This window comes from Pinus tabuliformis, chromosome Q (assembly GCF_031772625.1).
Source record: "Pinus tabuliformis cultivar Carrire ecotype Pingquan chromosome Q, CPIR1, whole genome shotgun sequence".
NCBI classification, from domain to species: Eukaryota; Viridiplantae; Streptophyta; class Pinopsida; order Pinales; family Pinaceae; genus Pinus; species Pinus tabuliformis.
In genome coordinates this window covers 1118205482-1118220461 of record NC_142296.1, presented here as the reverse complement: position 1 = coordinate 1118220461, position 14980 = coordinate 1118205482, and the positions used below count along the sequence as shown (strand labels likewise).

The 14980-nt window shown below is 38.8% G+C and overlaps 1 pseudogene; it reads right to left on the bottom strand.

Moving 5' to 3' along the window:
• Nucleotides 1–657: 657 nt before the first annotated feature.
• Nucleotides 658–2094, bottom strand: LOC149223439 (E3 ubiquitin-protein ligase RSL1-like; annotated as a pseudogene).
• Nucleotides 2095–14980: the final 12886 nt, after the last annotated feature.

Genomic DNA, 14980 nt, shown 5'->3' with positions numbered 1-14980 from the left:
TCGAACAAAATTAAAAAAAATCATATGGATGCTTTGAAACAATAGGGATCCAACATGGGACATGCTACAAAGAAAGAAAATTTTCACTAGTTATAGATGGTGCAATGTATGCCAAAAGGCAGAAGAAACAAATAAACATAATTATGACTTGCCCATTTGCAAAAAAAGTTTGGAAAGAAGTGGAGGGGATGATGAGGTCCCATAAGTTTTGGGTAGGTGGGGATGTTGAAATGGCTTTCAAGTCATGGTATGCCAACAAGTTTATAAAAAAAATTGAGCTCTTCCCGTAAAAACTGCATGGGAAGTTTTGTTGGCTAAGTGCTGAAAATGGTTTGAAGACAAAAAGACTAACCATTAAAATGTTTTGTCTAGGCTTTAAACATATATAATGCATAGGAGAAACAATCTTCACATAATCATTCGAAAAAGATAATATACAAAATCTTCCATGCACATATTAATGGTGCTTCTCATGGGACACCTTGGTGTTGAGTAAGAGTTCTATCTATCTCACAAAATCATAGCATAAAATTCAAAGCTGAAATTGAGTTGGAATCAAAAAACAACTTGATCACTCTCAAACTAAATTTGAAATTTAGATTCCAGAATCCAGTGTTTTCACTAATAACGACAAAGCAAAGAAAATACTATCAATAATTTTAGAAATATTATAATATGTTATTAAAAGAAAAACCATTTCTTTATGCGTTACATCGAATCTTTATTTCTACATCACACAGAGACACGTCACTTTCAGTTGCTAATTTATATCCCATCAGAACACCGACTGTAACAGAATATTAGTAACCTCTGGGTTGTAAAGAAAAGCACTGTGCACACTAATTACTGACAGCAAACCAAAATATTCCATCCAAATATTCCATTACAAGGAACTAATTGTTGCACAAATGGCGTGAGCAGGCTTTGCCTCCTCTGCCATGGAAGTGCATTCATACAGACAATATATTTGGGGATGCTGCACAGAATCCCCATAGCACCATCTAAACACAATCCACTAACATAGTAATTACCCGGTAAAAATCATCTACAGCCTGCGTGTATTGCAAAAAATATATATCATCAGAACTCCTGGGATTATGAACCAGTCAACGTATTAAGCGGTCAACAGTTGTCCGAGGAAAATTGCAGTCAGGGTTTCCATTTCTCCATGAGGTGCCACAAACGTAACAGAATTCATGTTGGCACCTGCATTGACCATCACCAACACAGATTACTTACGAACCCAAAAACCCTGATTGCACAGTAACCGATTATTCGGTTTGTAGTGTTTTCTTTAATAAACAAGATGCCCACGTTCAATTCTCAGCCCTAAGTCTTTATATGGGCTCTACTTTACCTGAGAATTCAACAGACAAGTGAAGAATTTCAGAAAATAAACGAAAAAACGTACCTGCAAGTAATGTGATTACACCCATAGATCAATTCAACCATCGATTTGCACTTTCCACAGCAGCGCCACTTATGATCCTCGGCTAGCTTGAGAAGCAGAAAATCCGCTTCAGTTTTGTCGGTGGTCGGCAGGCTCTGAAACTCGAAGCACTGTAAATTTGCATGCCACGGAACCTTGCAACGCGCGCAGAACAACCTGTTACAGAAGGGGCATTCCGCCAGTTCCACTTCCTCCACATCCAACGTTCCAACACTTTCCTTGACAAGAAGTCCAGAGCAGTCGGAAAAGGGGCAGTATACTTTCAGGGCTTCGGGAATTTCTGCCTCCACCATTACAGCCGACCACTGCTCAAAGATCTCCGCAGGCAGAAAATACCCGCACTCATCCAGCGTCAATGCTTCTCTGCAAGTTTCATGCGGGAAATATATCTGATGCCTCCGCTGTTCGAGCATCGAGTGGATGTACCGCGTCATGCAAGCCTCGCAAAAACGATGAAAGCAAAGACTGCCCTCAAACATATCGGACGACTCCTCAAAGAAATCCCGCAGAGTTTCACGGGTACAGACTGCGAAATTATTTGAGCGATCCTTGTTCAACGGAGAAAACCCTGAATCCACAATGATATTCTTCTCGGTTTCTCTTTCTCTGGCTGAAAACCCCTGCACACATGAAATAGAACCCCATCAAATTAAATAAACGGAGTGAATTGCACAACAGATAAAATAAAACCCCATAGAATAAAGTGAACGAAGTGAATTGCAACAGTAAAGATGAGCCAGAAGCTGGTAAAACACGCAAATGGCCGAGAGGCAGTAGAAAAGACACGCAAATGGCCGAGAGGCAGTAGAAAAGACAAATTGGGACGAATGCCAGATGCTATGCGCGGGGAGGGATAATGAATCGAACCCCTCAAATCAAACGGCTAATATCAATTCCATCGTCTAACAATGAAATCGAGGGCCCAGGAAGGTATAGAGTGGCACTGGAGGGGAGTTCTTCCCAGAGGAACACCTTACGGCATAAATATTTGATTATGGAAGGGATTAATGAATGTCAATCCAAGAAATGTGCCAAGATTATCATGTGGATGTTATATTCCATGTACCATGATATGAAAATTACCATTATGAATTTGACTTATGTAAAAGTACGCAAGTAAATATGGTGATATAATATCTAGCAAAAGGTTGTTTAAGAAGCAAAAAGAGGTTATGTCCTTCCAGAGGGGAAGATGAAATTGTGTGCATCAATGAATAGACCTTGACCCTTGTCCTATAGGGAGTACTACTCATTTTTTCATGATTTCTTCAAATGTCTCACATCAATATTTTTACTTTTGTGTACATGGAAAAGTTATCACATCTTTACAAAGAAAGTACATGGATCTCATGCAAATAAAGGTCTCTCCTTAATTTTAATTCATATTTCTCTCATATCATTCTCCCATCCATGAGGTTTTTCACTCCTTAGTTATGACGATACCTATACAACTTAATGGTTAGTATACCTGACAATTGGAAGATAATGTTGTGAGCTAAAAATAGTCCATGGTAAGTTGGATATTTTTTTTCCATTAGGGATGAAAATGGGATTATTTATTAAGAGATAAACATGCTTGGGATGGCCACAATCATTTTTCTAAAGTTTAAATCTATAATCTTGTGTTTGTACCAAAAGTAACCATAGTTTAGCCAATATTGTACCACACAAAGAGGCCTCAAAAACATTAAATCAATTAGATACTTTCTTCATAACGTAGAGAATTAAGAGGGAAGGATTCTAGAGAAACTAATTGGAAAGGGACAAAAAAATACATAAGTGACAATTCAGTAGAGAGGGAAATATGAGTTCCAAAGAGATTGCTAAGAATAGATAGAAAATTTGCTTTTCAATAATTAAACATAGAATGCAAATTCCTTCCCTTTTATCATGTATGGCTCACAAGATGAAGGTCCGAGTTGAATGAGAAATGGGTGGGTTTCTAGAGTAGTGTCCTTGTTAGTTTGATGATATATGCTAGGGTGGTTTAAATTATTTTACTCCATGTGTCTGGATAAATGAGATTAGATCCATAAAGGGATTTCATTTTCCCTTATAGTATCATAGCCTAGCTTGGGGGTGGACTTCATAGCTAATTCCTATTATCAAGTAGTGAATTTATCCTCAATACTAACCAAAATTATCTCCATATATGTTCCTCAATAAGTAATTTGTCCCATTTAAGTTCAAAGAAAATATGGATCGAGCGCCCATAAAAGATCGTGTAATGTAGGAAGTTACTAAAAAATTATTATAATGGGTGGAGCTACAGATTTTAACCATATACATTTAATTACTATAAAAAAATATTAATTAAAACCGAAAAGACTCAATTTCAAACACACACATTAACATAGAGATTTTATCATAGAAACACAAAAAATGGAAAAGTAGAAAGATTTTTCAACGTATGTTTTATGTACAGTATTACAATAAAACATATATCCTACAGCATCCATGAACTCCCAATCCATTTAACCTAAATACAATATAAACATAGTTGTTACGGGAGAATTTAACCTAAGCTAGAAAGCTACTTTTAACCTAGTATATTAGCTAAGGATGTACCCAGAGTGGTGTGTGTAAGGGTGAAGAGAGATCAGTAGATCTAGCAACAATTTATTCTTATACAAGCAAGTAGCTTCCATGCTTATACATGATATTATAAGGAAAGGGTTTAAAGGTCAATACCAGGAACCCTCATAGATTAGTGTATTTTTTTGGGCCTGCTGCAGAAACCATAAACCAAGAACATGCACATATACACCAACAACCAAGCACATAATAGCCTTCTGCAGAGGGCTTTCCAGTTTAAAAACAACATGTACATGTAAAGAACATGATCACATCACAAGTACATGAAGGGAACAATAATATATTAATCATGAATGGAATATACACAAGATAATATACCTAAGTAATAAGCTCCTCTCCTCCAACTTGCAACTTGGCTTCCTTCTCCCAATCTAGCAGAGCTCCCACACTGTAATATGGATACTAGATCATGCAACCTTTCCTCTTGGTGATATTATATAGGTTCACTCTATCCTCCAAGAGAATGTATCTAGACACTTAAGGGCTTGAGAAGTTAGTAAACTTCCATAATAATGAACCCCTATCCAAATCATACACAAGTGGTTCAATTTCGTCTCCTTGGGAATGAAAAACTTTAGAAACTTTTTCTCAACTATGAGCTTTTTTCTCAATTATCTCAATTATGAAATAATTATTATTATCTCATAATTATACAATTTTGACTAGATATTATGATAAATAAATCAATTATGTAATTCCACCCTTTTAACATGGAATAAATCCCACATAATTAAAAGCAATGGTGAAATGGGATGTATTCCATCCAACAACTGAGATAAGTTGAACTTGTGTTTCTCTCACTATAATGGAGTGTAAAATAGGCTTATAATATATGCCCCCTAATGCATGAGGTCAAAAGAGAAACTTCTAGCCAAAATGCATTACATCATATCCTTAGAGCTCAAAATGGGAAGAAGGAGCAAAAATTGTGAAGTTGGATTGGAGGAACCCAAATGCTAGAGCCTCATCTCTATTGATAACATGCGTGATGTAGGTACACACCATGATTCGTAATAAATAAAAAATTGAACATGGCTGCCAAACATGCATTATGTACCCATGACATGGAATGCCAAGTCATGGCTACAGGTAATACACAATGGATCCATGTGACCAATCAAAAAAGATCATAGCCACTAACAAGTATAACATGTATCTATGTCACAGTATACAATAATAGGACTATAGACACATAAGAGAGGTATTTCCCTAGATTAGTCCTCAAATTACGTGAATATACATAACTCCAACATGGCCTAGGAAGGGTGCCATATAAGAGTGATATTCCCTAACCCAAGGTCTTCTACATAACCCCGATGGTACAAATCTACAATATGCAAATATGTATGATTACCAATCAATGAGGTGTATAGATAATAGACACAAGGGGACCCACCAATGATGAAAATGGACCCCAAGGTACTTAGCACATTCCAATAAGTGTGAGTAGATGAGCTAGTGTCAAACACCCATAGAATCGACCGATCAGGAGCCAATGAGGAAAACCAACTTGCAATCGGGAGGAAGCCTTCTACTCAGGATTGGAATATCCAAGGTACTACTGTCTCCTAGTTCAAGCTCCTGGATAATGCTTTGAAGTCAACAGGAGAAGATCCTTCGAAGGAGCTCCTTGAGGTATCCCCCATCAATCGACACTAAACAAACCGCAAGATGATCTGAATGGATGAAGTCAAGATATGGTGATGCACAATTGACACATGATGTCTGACACAAAAGGGTCAATGAGGACTGCAAATGGCCAACACATGTTGATACTTCCCTTGAACACATAACGGTACAAAACAAAAGTGACTTGGAATCATGACTAATGAGAACTAGGTGATGTTGTGAAACAACACATGAGGCATCGAAGCACACTCCACACTGGCTGAAAGAGTAACTAGTCAGAGGAGTAAATAGAATCATATGTATGGTATGGATCCTAGGAAAGTTAAAATCCAATTGTGACATAATGATTTAGATAGGTGCCATACTCAAGGGTGACGCAACTATTGTTGTCATTTATATGACTAATAGAAATAAAGAGTTCCCTTCCCATTTTCTATTTTTAGTCTCCTTCATGGCTTAATGAGCACAAAAGAGAATACAATTATTCTCATTAGTTTCCTTTTTCATAAAGTTTAATGAGGTCAAAAAAGAGATAAAATTTCACTCATGTCATTCTCATGGTTTAACGAGCTTTGAGAATGGAAAAGAGATCGCTCGCCAACTTTCAATTTAATTAATGAGTAGAGGAAGATGGAAACTACTCAGAATTTAAAATATGTTTTATGAGCATGAAAATATGGGCAAAAGAAGATCAGGATTTTCATAATTTTAATGAGTCATGAAAATAAGACCAAAATGAACTCAGTGTTTTCATTGTTTAATGAGGATGAATACAAGGCTAAAAGGAGCTTCGTGCCTTTCAGGGTTTAACGAGCTGTTGAAGCCCCGAAAATCGGGTCGACAACAAGGGGGATACCCACCCGGTCCAGACCTTGGTTGGCAGCTCCTTATCCGTTTGGTATAGCGGGTCCGACTGGGGATAATGGGACCAGTTTCCCAATCTAAGGGTGTGTGTGTGCAGAGTTGGATTATGCTGATCTAAGAGTTCTGATCTAAGCTACTTTAATCTAATTCTATGCTATTGTAAACTAATGAAAACAACACATCTAATCTATGCTAACCCAGGGTGTATTTCTTCTATTATGCGATCTAAAGAGATTTCAAACAATAACTGGTAATAAAGATCATTCAGCTATCATAAGAATAGAAATCAATTAAGATGAACCACTTTGCATAAAAAGTTAGGCAAAATAGTTGTGAACAGCATATCGCATAATAATTTATTCATATATCAAACATAAATAAATTACTCGACCGTACAAAAGTGCCAAATGGTAACTCATACATTCATGCAATAACATATAAACAACTAAAAATTGTATATCACTTCAAGAATATAAGCAGAAATGGCCAAGAGATAAAAGTACCATTTATGACTGGTCCTACTCATAAGCTTCAAGTAATAATGATTTATCTCTCCTTGTTCTGATATCTACTAAGAGTACAGAAGTGCAACATCAGTAGCAGACATCAAATGCAAAAATAATAAACCTTGATCCATTCATTCATCAAAACCTCCTCTGAGGGTGCAAAAGTGCATGTTCCGAGGACAAGCTTTTGACAAATTTCTGGACCCTTCTCCAAATGCATGAGAAGGGTTAAAATACTACTTCCTAATTCTAATAATAGTTAATTTACAAAATTTAGGATGCGGTTTTCAAATGACCGTCCTTTTTCTAATCTAATTTTAAAGAAAAAACAGCATTCTAAACAAGGTTACTTATGAATCTCTGTGCAGAGGCATACTTAAAGAAGGGGGTCGTCTCTGTGCATCTCTTGTACATCCTGTAAGGGGCGTGTGCCTCGTTATTCGCATTGGCTTGTCGAAATTGTAGTTGCAGTACCTGTATCTGATTTTCTTGCTCTTTCAGCAATTGTTGTACTTCTAACGCTTTGTCAATTGTCGCAGAGGCATACGCCCCTGCGATCTGAGACATTTTGGTGAGGTTTTCAGTTGGATTATTGACAGGATCTTTCCACAGGACGTCTAAGTGTTCAGCATCCTGAGGAAGTGTGTTTTCTAACTTTCTCTTTTTTCTTTGCCTTCTTACAACTGCTTTATGTTGGGGACTGTAAAATATGTCCAGTGGGGGAATTTCTTCTACACTCAGTAGAAGTTCAGAAGATGGAGCGATAGGAATATGCTCCGTTTCTGTGACATTGTTGACTATGGTTGAGCACACTTCTTTTTTTACCTGTGTATTGCTCACAGGTGTTTTTGGGGCCTGTCCTTCAAGATTGATCAGTTCGTTGAAGGTTTCCCATTCTTTGTCCAATTTTGTTGTGGCGGGTGGTGCTTCAACGATGAGAGGGGGAACATCCCTTGACGGGGAGGCGATAACTTGCTGTCGTGGAAATTCCATTGACTGCGCGGTGTCCTTAGCTGACTCTTCACCTTTATCTTGGTCGTTTATGGATTTCTTAGAATGCTCAGGCATCTCTTGTCCACTCCTATATTTAGATCCAGCAGCACTTGAATTCTCACTAAGGCTAATGCTTGGAGTAGGTTCTCTGGCAGGTAGTTGCAGCTTTTCTAGAGGAACAGTGGTTAGTCTTCTTTCCCGGTATACCATGAATTTTTGGAGGTCATCTGGAGACAATTGCGATTGAGCTTCCCGCAAAATTTCCTGGAGTGAGCTTTTATTCTGAAATAAATCATCAAACAGATCCTTCTTTCCAACGAATATCTTTATCTTGACGTTCGTTGTGAAATCTTGGGCAACTTTATTTGGGTCAAATGGCCTTGCCGGGAATTTAAATAATTGTAGACACGTCATATTCTCCACTTCGGTGAACGCGTGACCCACATCGAACAATGAAAAGGCCCCACAAGCTACAGGAAACTGGGGCCGTATGGCCTTCTTTTTGTCTTTTAGGTCTTTGGTTAGGCTGCCTCCTGAATAGGTTTGATATGTAATTTCTCGAGCCAGCAGTTTGTCAGGAATATACAAAGGTAGGACATGAGGAGGGACGGTGCTTCCAAATACTCTAATATAGGTGAACCATTCTTCCCCGAACCATCTTGCGATGGGGATGATATCTATCTGTGCCTCAGGTGAGCACCTCGCGGGTTCTTTATCATACATCATTCTATACATGGGTAAGATAAGCCCATGACAAATTTGGTAGAAATGCGGAATGAACTGAGAATCCCATAATATCTTGTGATAAACATGGATGGGCAATGGGTCCTGAGTTGTCCATTTCCAACCCATAGAGGGAAATTTAGACACATAACAAATAGAATCCATAACATATGCGGATAGGTAAAAAGGAGGATAGATCCTTTGAGACATGGATCTCTTAGACCGGTATTTGATAATAGTTGTGAACAGGTTATCAGAAAACATCTTGGCCCAATCTATAATAACGGCATTTGTGGCAGCATCAATCAATGGTAACCATTCAGACGAAAACTTATTGATATCTGGCATCCCAAATAATCTACAAATCATGGCCGCAGCAAAACAATACGGAGAGGTGAGGGAACCAGTGTTGTACATACCGTTTTTATCCTTTTTGAGCAGGTTCATCTTTTCTGGACCAATCTTTAGTGGTCTCTGATAGGTTCGGGTTCTCTGCCACAAATTTTTTAATGAATTGTGCATTGTAAGTTGCATGCGGTTTAGGAAGATGATACATGAGCTTTAAGTCTTGTGCATCGAATGACCCGATGAGCCCATGTCCTTGAATCTTGAACTGTCTGTCATCCATTTCTACATTGTCAAGTATCCTCTTGATCATATCCGTATATGGGAGAATTTTAGGCCTTGCTGCTATCCGATGAAGGAATGAGCACGCCAGTTCTTCTAAGGATGCTTCAGAAGAGCCCTGTGAATCTGCGACAGCAGTAACCTTCATTATTCTGGGGTTTTCTTCTTCAAGCAGTCTGTACATGCTTTCCCACGTCGATATCCCCGTGTCTCTGTTACAAGCTGTGTCTGTATATAAAGGTGCCATCTCCTTCACCTCAGAGCCCTGAGCCTTACTTTTCTTTCCCATTTCTTCCTGCGTATGGCTTTGTATCGCCTTTCGTTCTTCTTTCCTGCAGCTCACAAATGGAAATGATTGATCAAGAAAGGTGATGGGAGAGTCTTAAATGCAGCAGATATATCAAATATGCCACCTTACGTGAAGTAATTCTTTGCAAAAGCACGCGTCTACATTTAATAGATGACAACTAATTCCTTTATTATCATTAAAAGCGCATGATCTTAAGTCAGATTATGGTAAGTGGCTTTTCTTGAATAACGCGCCCGAAAGTTTCGTGATGGGGTGATTTTGCGATTTGGTTCGCAATCGTCGCAGATCGCGACATCGCATTATCGCACCATCGCGTTATCGCAATATCGCACACATCGCAGATCGCAGAAGTTTTATGCTTGCCATATTTTTGTTAGCCCATTCCTGCGATATGCGATCTTGCGATCGGGGTTATCGCAAATCAGAAAATCTTGAAGGCTTTCCTATTGGAATTACTTTATTGTGATGCGATATATCGCTTAGTACGGGAATCTTGCACATACCAGGATTATACCCAAATGGAGGAGTTTTTCTGTCATTTTATGATGCGACTTTAAAGATTTTTCTTATCATAAACTTAGGTTTTAAAGTAGTCAAAAGATTTTCCTAAGCTTACGATGGTAACCTTATTTAGAAGAAAGGAAACTCTAGCATTTCCTAAAGTTTTAACTAGGGGTCCCCATTCATTTAGTATTTTGGACAACACTTAAATGAAAAATGGGGGGGGGTTGTTGCTGGCCACAACACGAGCATAAGAAGGGAAGAAATGAAGCTTGTCATGGAGGAAAACGTGGTATATAAAGGTATAAACTAGTTATGATAGGATGGGACTAGTAAAAGAATAAAGAGGCATAGAGGTTTCCAAATAAGACCACTCATCATAGTGGCTCCTCCAAGAAATGGTAAAACACGAAGTGAAAGCGAGTGATAGGCCAATCAGATGATGACGTGGTAGCGAAACAAAAACCAAGGCTCATTATGAAAAATAAGGTGAATAAAATGTGGAGATCACAAGGGATGAAATGTAGAATCCTCCCAAGGTAAGGCTAGAAAGTGATGAAGAAGAGTAGAATGTCGCTCAGATTTTAAGTCATAGCAAGTCGAAAGGAGGAAAATTGAAAATAGGGTAAAAATGATATTGCATGGACACCAACACATAGCAAAGGTTCTAATCTAGGGCATCCATGATTAGGTAGGCTCTACCGCCAAGTTATGATGTGCATAAAAGAGAGACTAATGTTGCAACTTGATGGGGTCAAACCTAAGGCATAATGAAGCTAGCAATGGCGGTCAATAATGCATTGGAGAAGGTGATATGAGACCTACCCCTACATGCCAAGTTTAATAGAAACACACCTAAGGTCCAATGTATGTCTCCATAAAAATGCCACGTTATCCTGTAAAAACCATCCAAAAAGACTAGAACCATGGTTAAATTGCATAATGAAAGAAACAAAACAAAGAGGAGGTAAAAATAGGATCATTCATTTTTATTTTTTGGGTTTTATATTTTTTTTGGATTTTTTAGCATAAATGAGATACTAGAAAAAAGCTTGCATCACACACTAAACCAAAAAGAGATAAAATACCATACACACTCTTATGTACAAAATTTACAAGCATAAATCAATCTAATAGGTCAGGTCAAAGTGTGCCTATTGTCAGGCACAGGTCAAGAATTTCCATACATGAACTCATGGAGGAGTGGAGGTATCATATGGAACACCAATATGCGGCCATGCCATAAAAAGTTGAATTACCCAATTACTTAAGGTTAATCATGCCTATAGAAAACCAACAACCATAGCGTTATCAAGAATGATCTGTGGACATAAAAGGTGAGGGGTATCGTGAGTTAGTGGAGCTTGATGAGCCCCAGAAATGGGTAACTATATGGGCTCATTTTTCCTATTATTCTCATTTAATCCACCATTCTCCATAGTTTTATGCATGCTTTTGAATATATTTATGTTAATTGTGTGAATGGGAATAGTAACTTTACCACAAGGTCTAACACGTGCTTATTGCAGATTTTTTGACATTTTTGGACCAAGATCGGGCATTTATGAGCAGATTGGCAGCCAAATACGAAGAAACAAGGCTAAATATTTGTAGGAGGGGTGTCTCCTACACTAAATGACCCCTTCCTCGAGTTCTCCACCATCAGCTCGGAGTTCTACAGCCCACCAAAGATGATTTCAAGGGGCAGCCGAGCAGGTCTAATGAAGTGGCTGATTAATTGCAGTTTTTGGCAGCCAAGCTCCTAAAGTTAAGAAGGACTGTTGGGAGTCCTCGTTTGCATAAATAGGAAGGCTTCAAGCCTTAGTATTTTATTCATTTGTTAGTCTATTTTTTCACTTTAGTTCAACCCTGTATCAACACATTTTCGAGCTTCTTCTTGTAGACAGTTTTTGGGATGTAACTATTATTTTTTTATGAATGAAGATGAATCCAGCTTTGCACCAGCTCTGAGCTTTCTTATGAGGCTATAGCTCTTAGGATTGGGCCCAACCCAAGTGCCTAGTACCTCCTTTGTGTACTTTTATGTGTTTTTCTTGCATTCATAGAATAATTTCTGTTATTTAGGTTAAAATCTTGCCTTATTACTTAGGTTGTTCTTGATGATTAAGATAGTTGTTCATGCTTCAGGTTGATTTGACAGTTTGGTAATAGAAAAGATCCACAAAAAGGCTACCAAGTAGTCCTTGATCTCATTTCTCCCTCCTTGGGACCATGAATTAAGACCAAGGCACACTTGCTGCCACAAAAAAATTGTTCTTGCCTTCCAATGCGATTACTAGTGTTAGATTTCGAGTTGGAAAAGTTGATATCAATTGTGTTTTCATGTTTAGATCTATTCTTTCTCATTTTCCATGGCTTTCTTGCATGATTTTCTGTCTATAAACTTATGTCCATCATAATCAATTGTCGCAGAGGCATACGCCCCTGCGATCTGAGACATTTTGGTGAGGTTTTCAGTTGGATTATTGACAGGATCTTTCCACAGGACGTCTAAGTGTTCAGCATCCTGAGGAAGTGTGTTTTCTAACTTTCTCTTTTTTCTTTGCCTTCTTACAACTGCTTTATGTTGGGGACTGTAAAATATGTCCAGTGGGGGAATTTCTTCTACACTCAGTAGAAGTTCAGAAGATGGAGCGATAGGAATATGCTCCGTTTCTGTGACATTGTTGACTATGGTTGAGCACACTTCTTTTTTTACCTGTGTATTGCTCACAGGTGTTTTTGGGGCCTGTCCTTCAAGATTGATCAGTTCGTTGAAGGTTTCCCATTCTTTGTCCAATTTTGTTGTGGCGGGTGGTGCTTCAACGATGAGAGGGGGAACATCCCTTGACGGGGAGGCGATAACTTGCTGTCGTGGAAATTCCATTGACTGCGCGGTGTCCTTAGCTGACTCTTCACCTTTATCTTGGTCGTTTATGGATTTCTTAGAATGCTCAGGCATCTCTTGTCCACTCCTATATTTAGATCCAGCAGCACTTGAATTCTCACTAAGGCTAATGCTTGGAGTAGGTTCTCTGGCAGGTAGTTGCAGCTTTTCTAGAGGAACAGTGGCTAGTCTTCTTTCCCGGTATACCATGAATTTTTGGAGGTCATCTGGAGACAATTGCGATTGAGCTTCCCGCAAAATTTCCTGGAGTGAGCTTTTATTCTGAAATAAATCATCAAACAGATCCTTCTTTCCAACGAATATCTTTATCTTGACGTTCGTTGTGAAATCTTGGGCAACTTTATTTGGGTCAAATGGCCTTGCCGGGAATTTAAATAATTGTAGACACGTCATATTCTCCACTTCGGTGAACGCGTGACCCACATCGAACAATGAAAAGGCCCCACAAGCTACAGGAAACTGGGGCCATATGGCCTTCTTTTTGTCTTTTAGGTCTTTGGTTAGGCTGCCTCCTGAATAGGTTTGATATGTAATTTCTCGAGCCAGCAGTTTGTCAGGAATATACAAAGGTAGGACATGAGGAGGGACGGTGCTTCCAAATACTCTAATATAGGTGAACCATTCTTCCCCAAACCATCTTGCGATGGGGATGATATCTATCTGTGCCTCAGGTGAGCACCTCGCGGGTTCTTTATCATACATCATTCTATACATGGGTAAGATAAGCCCATGACAAATTTGGTAGAAATGCGGAATGAACTGAGAATCCCATAATATCTTGTGATAAACATGGATGGGCAATGGGTCCTGAGTTGTCCATTTCCAACCCATAGAGGGAAATTTAGACACATAACAAATAGAATCCATAACATATGCGGATAGGTAAAAAGGAGGATAGATCCTTTGAGACATGGATCTCTTAGACCGGTATTTGATAATAGTTGTGAACAGGTTATCAGAAAACATCTTGGCCCAATCTATAATAACGGCATTTGTGGCAGCATCAATCAATGGTAACCATTCAGACGAAAACTTATTGATATCTGGCATCCCAAATAATCTACAAATCATGGCCGCAGCAAAACAATACGGAGAGGTGAGGGAACCAGTGTTGTACATACCGTTTTTATCCTTTTTGAGCAGGTTCATCTTTTCTGGACCAATCTTTAGTGGTCTCTGATAGGTTCGGGTTCTCTGCCACAAATTTTTTAATGAATTGTGCATTGTAAGTTGCCTGCGGTTTAGGAAGATGATACATGAGCTTTAAGTCTTGTGCATCGAATGACCCGATGAGCCCATGTCCTTGAATCTTGAACTGTCTGTCATCCATTTCTACATTGTCAAGTATCCTCTTGATCATATCCGTATATGGGAGAATTTTAGGCCTTGCTGCTATCCGATGAAGGAATGAGCACGCCAGTTCTTCTAAGGATGCTTCAGAAGAGCCCTGTGAATCTGCGACAGCAGTAACCTTCATTATTCTGGGGTTTTCTTCTTCAAGCAGTCTGTACATGCTTTCCCACGTCGATATCCCCGTGTCTCTGTTACAAGCTGTGTTTGTATATAAAGGTGCCATCTCCTTCACCTCAGAGCCCTGAGCCTTACTTTTCTTTCCCATTTCTTCCTGCGTATGGCTTTGTATCGCCTTTCGTTCTTCTTTCTTGCAGCTCACAAATGGAAATGATTGATCAAGAAAGGTGATGGGAGAGTCTTAAATGCAGCAGATATATCAAATATGCCACCTTACGTGAAGTAAGTCTTTGCAAAAGCACGCGTCTACATTTAATAGATGACAACTAATTCCTTTATTATCATTAAAAGCGCATGATCTTAAGTCAGATTATGGTAAGTGGCTTTTCTTGAATAACGCGCCC